At 41.5% G+C, this 13830-nt stretch overlaps 1 protein-coding gene and 1 pseudogene across 4 annotated transcripts in view; one reads left to right on the top strand and one right to left on the bottom strand.

Moving 5' to 3' along the window:
• Window positions 1-5388, bottom strand: part of LOC138843999 (olfactory receptor 10J1-like) — a 49265-nt pseudogene extending 43877 nt beyond the window's left edge. The window contains exon 1 of the transcript XR_016214595.1: window positions 5288-5388. The product of XR_016214595.1 is annotated as an olfactory receptor 10J1-like (transcript). The remainder of the gene's footprint in view (window positions 1-5287) is intronic.
• GAREM1 (GRB2 associated regulator of MAPK1 subtype 1) overlaps window positions 1-13830 on the top strand; it is a 246699-nt gene that overhangs the window by 57228 nt on the left and 175641 nt on the right. The window lies entirely within an intron of this gene.

The raw sequence follows: 13830 nt of genomic DNA on the forward strand, positions 1-13830 counted from the left end.
GTCCAGGGTTTAGAATCATCTTAGGTGGAGAGACAGGTGCGTCTTATCTGGAACACCAGAAGAATCCTGGAAGGGCTGTGGCTCTTCAAAAAGCTCCAGCCAGGCTGAGGCCCCTGGCTTTCAACATACCTGTTATTTGTTCAGCCTGTTTATTTCCAAGTGTAGAGTTCATTGATCATGAGTTTCTGAACCCATACCCCTGTGAGAAAGGAATTCAGCAGCTAGGATTCAGTATTTATGCACAGGTCTTTTTCTCTAGCATTTTGTTACCAAAGCATTTAACATTTACCAAATACCAAAGCTATTATAATCAGGTCCTTCCGTCGCTGTCAGTGTATTTGTATATGCCATTCATTTGTAGTACATTTGATTTCATTTGGTAAGAGTGTTTTAAAGGTTGGATTTCAAAATTTTAAGATACCAAGAAGTATCAGAGGGTTCTAACACGATTCTATCTTTGATGCATTTTCTGGAGCTGATAGCACTTGAAGTTGGACTTCAAGGCTAGTTGTTTCTTGCACTACCACCTCTCACTTTCTCTCCACCCAGTAACAACTGTTGTCCTTTCTCACCACAGTACTCAGTACCAACATGTGAACACTAATCTAGGGCTTGATTGGCAATTATGTCATGGCACTTGATATACGATATGCTTGATAATTAAAAAGGACAAGACTTTTAAAAAATTCATATGACAGCCATTGTGTTTCAGATTTCAGGTGAAAAATATAGCATAGGTATTTGGAAGCAAATTGTTACCAAATCCTATCCCTTGGTTTCATGTTACTGTACTGTCTATAACCAACCATTATTTCTGGTCTTTCTAGAACCTGTAACCAGTCTTTGTAGTACAGAAAGGGTCAAGTATTTGTCAGGTTTTTTGCTATCTTGGAGGCATACTCCAGATCAGCAGCAATTAGAATTGAAGAATGCCATTCTTCCCCTGCACCAGGAAGGGGTGAGCTGGACAGGCTGTTGATTTACAGTTGAAATTCACCTTTAGTTGGATCAGGGCTTTTCATTAAAGAAGTAAACTGTCCTTTATCAGCATGGGTTAAAATGTTATCAAAGACCCAAGCTGGAAACAGAGCCAGCGGACGCCAACACTCTCTGGCTTTTCTCAGTTCCTATCTTCAAGCTGGAATTCACTCGGGGAATTTGAAGGACTGTGTTATGGATTTCAAAAAATATCATAGAAACACCAGAATGCAGAATGACATGAAGCCTGGCCCTTGAGGGGACAGTGACTGCAGCTGAAGAAAAGATTTGTTTTGTTGAGATTTAGACCTGGTTATTGATCATTGACTCCCAGAGTTGGACATTATTATCCAGAATGTTAAGGTTGTTTTATAAACTGTTTGTATTTGATTCTCATGATAGAAATAATCCTAAGTAGTAGATCATTGGCTCTGAAATCATTAACTTGAGATGGACTATTGTTGGGAAGAGGAATAAATTTCTAATAGATAGTATAGAATGATGTATAGTTTTTATTAAGTTGGTATTGATACAACAAAAGCTCAGCAAAAAAGAAAATTTGAGGAAGGGGCATTTCCCTTTCTTCGATGGAGAGACTGAAAGGTAATATGGGCAAATAGATTAGAGACTCAAGATTGGCATTTTCCTTCTCCTCCACCCACTAATAAAGGAAGATACCATTGCTGTCTTCATATTAGAGAGCAATTTTTTTAACGGGAGGGGCAGCGCACAAAGAAACATAAAGGTCATTCTATAAATGCTTTTGAAAAATGTGAACTTTTGCTAGGGCTTTGAAGATGATACAAACTTGATCTGCTTAATCAGAAAGGAGAATGTAGGACTGTCAAGGAATCCAAGGACAAGAATGCAGCGAAAGATTGACAAGGAACTGAAAAGGTGGAAGATGATCTGACTGCTCAGCATGGGTCACTTGTTCATTCTTGAGCACATCAGCTGTGGCTGGAAATTGATGCATTTACATATAAATGTTACATCTGAGGTTCCTCCTCTACTGGGAAAGAATGACAGATAGTTGTTAAGGGTTGAACTTGATGGAAGCCCCAAAAGTTAGCTGTTACAATACCATATTTAAATTACCAGCTTCTTTTTTTAAAGATTTATTTATTTATTTATTTGAAAGTTAGAGTTACACAGAGAGAGGAGAGGCAGAGAGAGAGAGATTTTCTATCCACTGGTCTGCTCCCCAGATGGCCACAACAGCTGGAGCCACGCTGATCTGAAGCCAGGAGCCAGGAGCTTCCTCCATGTCCCCCATGTGGGTTCAGGGGCTCAGGGACTTAGGTGATCTTCTACTGCTTTCTCAGGCCATGGCAGAGAGCTGGACAGGAAGTGGAGCAGCCAGGGCTAGAACCAGTGTCCATATGGGGTGCCAGCGCTGCAGACGGCGGCTTTACCTGCTATGCCACAGCGCTGGCCCCTCACCAGCTTCTTATAATTAGACTCTAATGGTGTATGGCCTTCAAGAAGATTACAAAATGTATCAAACTTACAAATATAGTGTTTCCCTAATTTTTTCCCTAGAAAACTTTTATTTAAGGTGTACAAATTTAATGCATTTCATGAATACAACTTCAGAAACATAGTGATAGTGCTTGTTCACACTGAACCCACCCTCCAGCCCTCACTCCCTCCTTTCTTCCTCCTTCTCTATTCCCATTCTTATTTTTAGTAAGATCTATTTTTAATTATCTTTATACACAGACGATTAACTCTATGCTAAATAAAGAGTTCAACAAATAGTATGAAAAAAAAAAAACTTCCTCAACAGTTTTTTGATTTCTTCTATGACCCACTGTTCATTCAGGAGCATGTTGTTCAGTCTCCATGTGTTTGCATATGTTCTAGAGATTCTCAAGTTGTTGATTTCCAGCTTCATTCCATTGTGGTCTGAGAAGATGCATGATATGATTTCGATTTTTTTGAATTTGCTGAGACTTGCTTTATGGCTTAGAACATGGTCTATCCTAGAGAAAGTTCATGTACTGCTGAGAAGAAGTATGCATTCTGCAACGGTAGGATGAAAAGTTATGTAGATATCTGTTAGTTCCATTTTAGGTCCATTTGGTTTATAGTGTCAATTAAATCTGTTTCCTTGTTGATTTTCTGTCTGGTTGATCTGTTCATTGCTGAAAGTGGGAAGTGGGGTATTGAAGTCCCCCATTACTGTTGTATGGAGTTCTATGTCTCGCTTTGGATCTATTAACATTTCTTTTAAATAGCCAGGTGACCTGTAATTAGGTGCATATATGTTTATAATAATCACATATTTCTGTTGAACTGATCCTTTAATCATTGCATAGTGCCCTTCTTTGTATCTTTTCACACTTTTTGTGTGAAAATCTATTTTATCTGATATTAGGATGGCTACATTAGTTCATTTTTGGTTTCTGTTAGCATGGAGTATCTTATCCATCCTTTCACTTTCAGTCTGAGTGTATCTTTGTTGGTGAGATGAGTTTTTTTGTAGGCAGCAAATAGATGTGTTTTGTTGTTATTGTTGTTGTTTTTCCCCCATTCTGCCAGTCTGTATCTTTTAACTGGCTAGTTGAGGCCATTTACATTCAAGATGACTATTGATAAGCAATGACTTTGCCCTGCCACATTTTCATAAATATTCATATTGTTCACTTTGGATTTCCTTTGTGCTTTTACTGGGAGATTTTCTGCCTTCACTTTCCTTCATAATGATGACCACGCTTCTGTGTTTCTGTGTGCAGCACATCCTTAAGCATCTTTTGTAAGGCTGGATGAGTAGTGACAAATTTCTTTCAATATCTATTTGTTATGGAAGGTCTTTATTTCGCCTTCATTCATAAATGAGAGCTTTGCAGGGTACAGTATTGTGGGTTGACAGTTTTTTTTCTCTTAAGATTTGGAATATATATCAATATTCTCCTAGCCTGTAGGGTTTCTGATGAAAAGTCAGCTGTGAGTCTAATTGGAGGTCCTCTAAAAGTAACCTGGTGTTTCTCTTGTCATATTTTAGAATCTTTTCTTTATGTTTTACTGTGGAGAGTTTGACTACAGTGTGTCATGGTGAAGATCCTTTCTGGTCATTTCTATAAATTTTTTTGAAGATTTTATTTATTTACAAGTCAGAGTTACACAGAGAGAGGAGAGACTGAGAGAGAGAGAGAGAGAGAGAGAGAGATAGAGATCCTCCATCTGATGGTTCACATCCCAGCTGGCCGCAACAGCCAGAGCTGTGCCAATCTGAAGCCAGGAGCCTCTTCTGGGTCTCCCCATGTGGGTGCAGGGGCCCAAAGACTTGGGCCATCTTCCGCTGCTTTCCCAGGTCATAGCAGAGAGCTGGATTGAAAGTCGAGCAGCCGGGACTCGAACCAGTGCCCACATGGGATGCTGGCGCTTTAGGCCAGGGCGTTAACCCAATGCACCACAGTGCCGGTAGTTCTATGTGCTTCCTGTACTTTGACGTCCCTTTCTTTCTTCAGATTTAGGGAAACTTTCTGTACTTATATCACTAAAAAGGACTTCTAATCCATTCTCTCTTTCCATGCCTTCAGGAACTCCTAAGATCTGTGTGTTGGGTCATTTGATAGTATCCCATAAATCTCCAGCACTGATTTTTAGTTTTCTAATTTAATTTCTTCTTCTTTTTTTTTTTTTTTTTTTTTGTCTAACTGTAAAATTCCCAGAGATTTTTCTTCTGACTCACTGAGTCTGTTAGGGCTTTCCATTGCATTTTTTATTTGTTCTCTTGAATTCTTCATTTCTAGTTTTTTGTTTTGATTTCTCTTTAAAATCTCAATTTCATGAGAAAAATTTTCTTTCATGTCTTGTATGCATTTCTTTAGTTCATGGATTTGCTCCTGATTACTTCTGAGTAACCCTATGATCAATTTTTTTAATTCCATTTCTGGAATTTCTTCAATTTCTTCATTTTCACATACTGAAATTGAAGTGTTGTTGTGTTCCTTTGGGGGTGTCATGTTGTCTTCCTTATTCTTGTTTCTTGATTTACTGCATTTATTTTTAGGCATTTGTGGTGATTCTTGTTTTTTTTTTGTTTTTTTTTTTTTTTTCCCCTGTGATAGCTTTTATCTGTGGACTGTGCCTCTGAGAATTAGTGGAGTATCTGGTCTTTCAGTGAATATCTAGGCAGGTGCTGGATGTGGCCAGGGAGCTCTGTTCAGGGCTCTTGCGTGAGGGGAGTGTCCAAGGTGACTCCCAAACTGGGCATGGAAAATCTTCTCTTTTTTTTTTTTTTTTTTTTTTTTTAATTGGAGGGGAGGTTTGTTCAGTTCTGTTAGTGTAGTCTCATGCTCACCTCCCCTCCTCCAAGGAGAGCAGTGCCCGGACACTAGCCCCAGTGAGTACAATATTCATTCGCATTGCCACGAGAACCACACAAAGGATCCGTGCAGTCATGGTGTGAGCACAGATGCCGCAGCAATGACCCTCACCCAGGAATCAGGGAACCCCTGGCGTGTGGAGCCACCCACAGTGACTGCCCAGAGTCCCAGCCACACCCTGCACCGTCCCAAGCAGCCACAGTGTTTTCACAGTCCCAGCACACAAGGGTCCCACAGTCACGAGCTTCCCGTCCCCTGTCATTTCTCACAGCCAGACTGAGACGTCTCCTCTTGGCTGGTTACTGGGCACTCGGACACGAACTGGAACAGCTGTTACATATGTCCAAAATGGTGCCCACCCAGTCTCAGCTAGTTACAGGACATTGGTGCCAGGTGGTCAGTTAGAATCGTGCCCCCTTTCTTTTTTCCCTGCTAGGTTGGCAGCTGTACTTACTGTTCCCTACAGGACTCCAAGCTGGACTCACACCAGACTCTTCCCACAGCTTTATTGTCAGTGGCTTGGGCTGCTTCAGTCTGGTCTCACCTCACTCTCCAAAGCTGGTGCTGGGTTCTTGGCTGCTGGGGACCTGAGTTGTATACATCCATGCCCCCCACATAGATCCACAGTGTCCCTCTAATTTGCGTAGAATTTCCTCTGCTGTTTCCTCCCTAACTCTTCCTTGAAATTGCACTCTCCACATTTTTAAACTATCTTCCCCTAGACTAGAGCAGTAGGCTCCCTCTCTATTCCGCCATCTTGGTGTCTCTCTCACTCATTTTTATCTGCAAGCTGTTGTACCAGTTTTCCTCCAGGTGGCTGCTACATATCTAAAAGATCACTGCATCTCTAATGGTATTATGAATGGATGACTTCCCTTTCCTCTTATATAACACATAGCCATTTTTGGGCTACTCTATATTATATACTTTTCCTCCATGTATAGTCATGCTCTTTCATGCAGTTTTACGTAAATTCCTCTAGACCCCTCTTCTTTCCTCCCCTATTCAAGCTGTTGTGTGTTGGAACTGTTCTGAGACCTAAGGAATTTGACTTTCAAATGTAGAAAATATAGCTTTAATATATCCGTAAATGATGTGGCAGTTTTGAAAGGTCACATTTTTTATGGTTGGAAGGGAGATTGGAAATATTTGTGAGTCATTTTAGTTGTCTAAGTGAGTTTAATGCCAGTTTTTCTCTCCAAGGTTAGGCGCTTAACTTAAACACAGAGTATCACTTATCTCCAAAAGTCTGACTTTAATTTTTGTAATTTGACAGAACATAATAGTGCTGTCTCCTGGAGTAGAACTTTTCATGTGTAGTTGTGGGAGGAATGTTGCTTCCATCAGCGTCTCTGTTCCTGTCTCTGACAGCAGTCGTATTGCACCCAGGACACAGTTACCTTACAGTGCATTGTCACCACTTCAGAATTGAACTTTCGATTTCCACATCAAGCTCAGGAGAAGCAGTCACCCTGGTTTTCTCTCCAGTGTGGTCATTTATTAACAGACTGACTTTGTGCTATTTTTTCACTTCTTTGAACTTTAGTTTCTGTCATCTGCACATTTGGGAGAAAGAACTTATCTAGCTGGTGCCCTTTAGAAACAATACTGAACATGGCTCCTGGGGATCACGGCCACTCAGTAAATGGTAGCTACTGTTATTTCACAGTTTATAGTGTAGGTGTTTCCTGCACAGCACACCTGTGCCAATGAAATGCCCCTGTTCTAGTGAGTTAGCAGTTTTCGTTGTGGCTCTGCAGTGCAGCTGTATCTGGCTTGCTAGGCATAGAGCCCCCAAAGCTGTATTGCAAAGTTGAGGCAGTGAGAAAAACTCCGATAACCTTAGGAGTGAACTGATGAAATGATTGCCAGGCTTGTTAGCCGTTCAGGCAATATCAGATTTTGTTACCTTGATTAAATTCTAAGGGTTCTAATTAAAAGAGGAATTAAGAAAGGAATTTCTGGGGTGGGCATTGAGGCACAGTGGTGAAGCCATTGCTTAAGACTCACTCATCCTATGTTACAGTGCTCAGGTTGGGAAAGGCCGTAGAAAAGCAGTTGTAGTAATCAAAGGCTTATAAAAACAAGCCTCCCGAGGAAAGGCCAAGAGAGAGGGACTCTTTGGAGAGGAGAGGCCAGTTAGTGTTTTTGACTATGGCATGGATTGCCACTGAAAAGAGCGATAAACAATTGTTCTCTCTCCAAAAACTGAGATTCGAAGTACTTGCATGAGAGCGAGAGGATTGAATCTGTAGGCAGATTTGCTGTCCATGTATCTGGCTCTATACGAGGTGGGCTGCGGACCTTCCCGAGCTTCCGTTGACTTATAGTCTGAACCACAAAATTAACACTTTTTCTTGTATTATCTTTCATTTATTGTTTTTTTTCATTGATGTTAGTCTACCCCCCCCCATTTTTTTTTGCACCTCCAACTTACCTCTTTCCCTGTTCAAAATTGTAAGACATATGTGGCAGAAGATAAATACTTTTTGTGAGTAAAAGACACTTTCTCAGACCCGATCAATTAATAGAATATTAAGACATATTTCCTTCTCAGTGTTTATGAATATACTTGGAATCACTCTTTTTTAATGCTTTTTTAAAAATATTTATTTATTTATTTGAAAGACAGAGTTACAGAGAGGCAGAGGCAGGGGAGGTGGTCTTCCATCCGCAGGTTCACTCCCAAATGGATGCAAGAGCCAGAGCTGCGTCGATCCAAAGCCAGGAGCCAAGAGCTTCTTCCAGGTCTCTCATGTGGGTGCAGGGGCCCAAGGGCTTGGGCTGTCTTCTACTGCTTTCCAAGCCATAGCAGAGAGCTGGATTGGAAGTGGTGCAGCAGCCGGGACTTGAACGGGTGCTCATATGGGATGCCGGCACTGCAGGCAGCGGCTTTACCTGCTATGCCACACTGCTGTCCCCTGAAATCACTCTTAACCTCAAATGATAATAAATTATACTTAAAAATGGAAACACCTTTCCACTAGAAATTTTCAAGTTGTTAAGGGGAAAAGTCTCCAAGTAAAATTTTGTACCACAATGGGAGTTTAGTAAAGTGGTTAAGTAACTGTGTTTCTTATCATTAAATATGGAAAACATGTACTGTAGTATTAACTGTAGGCTGCTGAGTTAATTGACTTCAGAAGCTATGTAGAAAATACTAAGCACGGTGATAGTGGAATATTTAAATGAGTGATAACAAATTAATGTATGCCAAGCCACTGGGGTAAAAATAGGGGAGCTGAGGAGCCAGGCGATCATTTGGTTGACCTTTACTCGATCACAAACACTAAATTGGGACTGGTACAGAATTTTAAGTGCTTTTTCTTGGGCCTTACTGTTGTGATCTTTCTTTAGAACAGTTCTGATATACCCTTCAGAAGGCTGGCCCCTGTGAACGTTGTCTGTGCCAAGTTACGACACAGAACAAGGGAGCATTCTGTTTTAGTCACTGAGAATAGTGCTTAATAAGTACTATTTGACAACATGCTGAATTAAGAGAATGTTATAAGGATATTTCACAAAGGAAAGTGGGTAAAACATCTGATGTTTACAAGTTCTATTTATATGGAAGTCAATAGCAATATAGAACATGCTTAAAGCTTTATTTTAAACATTTTATTCAGCACATATAAATATGTATGCTGAGAGACAATGATTTCATCTTGTTCCAAATATATACAATATCTTTATATAGTTAATGCTATTTCAGAATCCTGGTTGTTTTTTTTTTTTTCTTTTTTTGCTTTGTTGTTTTCAAATGTATCAGACCCTGGTAAGCTGATTTCTGTTAACAGAAGTCACCCTATACCGATTATTAACCTGGGACACATCCATGAGTGTTTCTCTTCTTGAGTTAGTCATCTTAGATTGTACTCACAAGTAGCCATGGTTTCCTTCCTAAAAATGGGATCCCAAGTGGAAATTATCCTAAGTGTCCATAATTTCTGTATCTGTGTTTATGGCAGTAAAATAAGGGTCAGTGAAGTTTAATGTCTGAAGCAAGAAGTAGCTGCCAAAAGCTTTCGTGATATTTCAGTGTCACAAACTAAGCATTTATCTTGAGTTTGATTCATCGTAAGTTTTGGCAAATGAAAATACTCTGTGCAGGACATTTAAACCTATGACTCCTTTTAGTAGATATCTATAACCTACAATCAGATACACCACATGAAAGAATAAGCTTGCATATTGAAGTCTAAAATACTATGAAGTATGGTTGTTTTCTAGGTAGGCCTCTTCCTTAAAGATAAGGTTTAAATGATCGTTAATAATCCTTCCAACTCATGTGCTTCACTGACACTAAGCTGTGTGAGATCTGTAGTCTGAATTTACAGGTAGCCATCTAAAGTAACACAACTGTAGAGTGCTAACATCCTTGTGACCATATTTTAAACAGATATTTTGTCACTGGCAGTAGAGCCTAAGGAAAACTTTGAATTACTGCATATCTGTGTAATACCCACTCCTCTCCTCCTGCTCCCCACTTAATTTGGTGCTGGAGCCAATACCAGAGACAAAAACAGAGAAGGATACATGGATAAACAGAATAATCAACCAAGGACTAGTTTTCAGCACTTAAAAAAAAGTGTGATGTATACCACCTTTTATTAATAGCTGGCACTTGTGTGGCATTTATGATTCTCAGAGTGCACTCACCGACATTCTCATTTAATCCTCACAATTTATGAAAGCGTTATTGTTCTCATTTTCAGATTAGAAAACTGTCTCTGAGGTCTTGTGACTTAACTAGGAGCATACAGCTAGGGTCAAGCTGGGATTCAAACTCTGCCCTCCAACTTCCAAGCCAGCTCTCTATTGTCCTGTTGCTTCGCAGTATTCACTGGGCTGCATTAGCTTTGATACTGCATGGAGATACATGATTAACTGTGTTTGTGCTTATATGAAATTTGAGGATGTCATTTATTTTGTAGAATAGGTGACTTAGTTTTTATTTTCAGGTGGCAGAATGGTCAAGAGTAAGAGGCAGGAATCTGGGTTCTGGTCTTGCTGCTCCCACTGATTCATCAGAGACCCGTGCACACTGATTATGAAATGAAAGAAGTTGTCTTTCAGGTTCTCCTAGAATCCTTCTAGTCCAGAGATGCTCTAGTTCCGTTCAAAATTGTTACTTCAAAATAATTTTGGTTTGAGATTAGCTCAAACTTTTACATGAATTTATTCTCCCTAAGGCAGGAATTGATAGCATTTGAGTTTTTGATACTGTAGTAACAAAATCCCTTTGTGATGAATCTGAGAAAACCTTTCTCCCACCCTCTTTTTCCAGTAAGAAATTGTGTCGTATGGGGCGGTTCTCCTTCTAGATTTGAAGAATGAGAAATGACAGCATAATGCCTGGCATACAGGAGTTCATGGAACATCGTTATTAAGTACTTGAGCTGCCAAGACTTGAGCTGCCTGCCTGGCGTGGAAGGCAGACCCCCACATGGGAAATGCCACTACAGTTACAGGAACCCCAGGAGAAACGTGTACAAAGTGCCAGGAGAGGAAAGAGATGGAAGCAGTTCCATCTGCAGTTGGAAGGTCGAAGGCAGCACCAACAAAGGCTTCACTGAGAACGGGATTTAACAGGTGCAGGAGGAGGATGCAGCATTTTAGGCACAAGCAAGCTTGTAGAGAGAAGAGAGGCCTTAAGGACTCTTCATACTGCCTCAGAGAATCTCGTGTAGCTTTGTTGGTGCCTCATGCCAGACGACATACGCTGCAGAGGTAACTTGTGTCTGGCCTAGGAAGGTCATGGGACCTGAGAGTGTCCTAGGCATTAAGGAGACTTTTTAAGATGTTAAGGAAGAGATCCCTTGCAGAGATAACAGAAGAGACTAGCGTGGGTAACTAGAAGGGAAGAGGGGAGGAGTGGGCATTCCAGGTAACATGGGAAGCATGAGAAAAACCGGTGGAGACCTCAGATAGCTCAAGGGGTCAGGCTGGTCTTCACCTGTACACTGCTGTGGCCCTGCCTTCCCTTCTATTTTACCAGTGTAATTGTTGTGACCCGACACAGGGGGTTTCATCTTGTACCCTTTGGCGGTTGGCTTTGATCTCCAAATGATCAGATATCTTTGAAGGTTTCCAAGCAGAGTGGTGATGTGAGCAGATTTGCATTTGGAAGATTGTAACAGCAGCAGTGGAAACCAGGTGAGAGGGCTGCAGAGCTTTGTAGTAGTAAATCATAAACAGAGGGGATGAGGATGAGGGAATGGGTTGAAGAGATAGTAAGGTAAAGTAATAATCACAGCAGCTAAGATTTATTGAGTGCTTACTGTGAACCAGTGGCTTGGTCTGAGTGTTTTACAAATTCACTTAAATCCTAACAACAGCCCTACATAGTAGACATGGTTACGAAGATCTGCATTCGCAGCAGAGAGAATTGAGGCATGGAGACATTAAGGAACTCACTTAGAGTCACCAGGCCCACGCTTGACTATTAAATATGTCACACACAGCTGCCGTCAGGACACACCGATGGGCTGGTGGAGCTGAATGTTGTTTCAGTGGCCTTTTCACAATTGCCCTCTCTCTGAAGGACTCTGGGTGGAACTTTGCTGTGTGCCCTTTCCCTGTCTCCCGGGAAATATTTATAAATGTTTCTCTTAAATGGGCAGTGTAGCACAAATAATGAGGGAGGGAACTCCAGTCTCAGGAGAAATGGAAGCGGTATGAGAATCCCTGATGGGAACACAGCTCCACAGATGAAAACATGCAAGATAAGGAAACTGGTGCAACTGAAGTCCTCTGTGTCGCTGTTGCTGCCAGCTTTGGATTCCATTGGTTACAAATCACATGGAAATATTCTTTAGAAGCCCAATAACTGTGTGGTTTCCTGGTGGTCATTTGGATGGGTGAGAGCCACTGGGGGCTCTAATCCCTCTGCTAATCCCAACCAGGGTGACAGGACAGGTCAAGAATGAATAATCCAAAGAGAAGGACCCAGCAGTAGGTTTGTCACCTGGATGTAGCCCAGGAGGTTGAGATGCATGGGAGTGTAAGGGATAGTGCCCATTTCCCCCAGTGTCAGTGGCTGGCTCTTTTCACATATCCTAATATTAAACCCAAAGGTAGCTGGCGCCGTAGCTCAATAGGCTAATCCTCCACCTAGCGGCGCCGGCACACCTGGTTCTAGTCCCGGTTGGGGTGCCGAATTCTTTCCCGGTTGCCCCTCTTCCAGGCCAGCTCTCTGCTGTGGCCCGGGAAGGCAGTGGAGGATGGCCCAAGTGCTTGGGCCCTGCACCCTTTGGAGACCAGGAGAAGCACCTGGCTCCTGGCTTTGGATCAGCGCGGTGCGCCGGCCGCAGCGCACCGGCTGCAGCGCGCCAGCCGTGGTGGCCATTGGAGGGTGAACCAACGGCAAAAGGAAGACCTTTCTCTCTGTCTCTCTCACTATCCACTCTGCCTGTGAAAAAAAAAAAAAAAACAACACAAAGGTAAATCTTTCCAGGGGGAGGTCTATCCCTCTTCTTTCCCCTTCTAGTCTATGGTTGGAAAGTACAGTCTAAAGAGCTGTATGGTGGGGCCAGCTCTGTGGTGCAGCGGGTTAAAGCCCCCAGCCTGCAGTGGGCTGTATCATATGGGTGCTGGTTCGAGTCCCGGCTGCACCACTTCTGATCCAGCTCCCTGCTAATGTGCCTGGGTAAGCAGTGGAGGATGGCCCAAGGGCTGGGGCCCCTGCACCCATGTGTGAGACCTAGAAGAAGCTCCTGGTTCCTAGTTTCAGATTGGCTCAGTTCTGGCTGTTGAGGCCATTTTGGGGAGTGAACCAGTAGATGGAAGAACTCACTCTCTCTGTTTCTACCTCTCTGTAACTCTGTCTTTCAAATAAATAAATAAATAATAAACAGCTGTCTTGATAACTAAGCATGACATTTAGAGTAATAATTTTGAAACTGTTTCAAACTATAATTATACTCAACTTTAAAATGCCAAGCAAAATTATTGAAAAAAATATTTAAAACTTTTATACTTTTATTCTTAAATACAGATTAATAGGTTTGGCTATATTTATTCCTGAAATAAATTGGTCTGATGGTAGATTCTGTTTGTCTCAGGGTCTGGGTGAGCAGGGTTTTTTGGCTGTCACATTGTTAATGAAGCACAGTTGCCATCTAGGCTCTTCCAGTCTCTGCAAGTGAGGCAGCAATTGTTTTCATATTGTAAAATCTCAGAATGTAAATTGATTTTGATTACATTTTACCCATAAAGTTTCTGAATGTTACTATCTAAACCCAGAGCTTTACCCATAATTCTGTCTCTGCTCTATACTGGAGTAACTGGCTTCCTTCCTTATTGACATTCATGATAGGCAGAGTTCTCAGATGGCCTGTTGATTCCCTATCCTCTGTGTTACATCACATTGTGTTGTCATGTATACGGCAAGACATTTCATAGATGTAATTGGGGTCACTAATCAGTTGACTTTAAGATAAAGAATGTCATACTCTGGGCTGCTATATGATAGTCCCATATACTGACTTGGACACAACAGATATTTATTTCTCACAAT

The sequence above is a fragment of the Oryctolagus cuniculus genome, chromosome 10 (genome assembly GCF_051225735.1).
Source record: "Oryctolagus cuniculus isolate XC-2025 breed Fujian yellow rabbit chromosome 10, ASM5122573v1, whole genome shotgun sequence".
Taxonomy (NCBI): Eukaryota; Metazoa; Chordata; class Mammalia; order Lagomorpha; family Leporidae; genus Oryctolagus; species Oryctolagus cuniculus.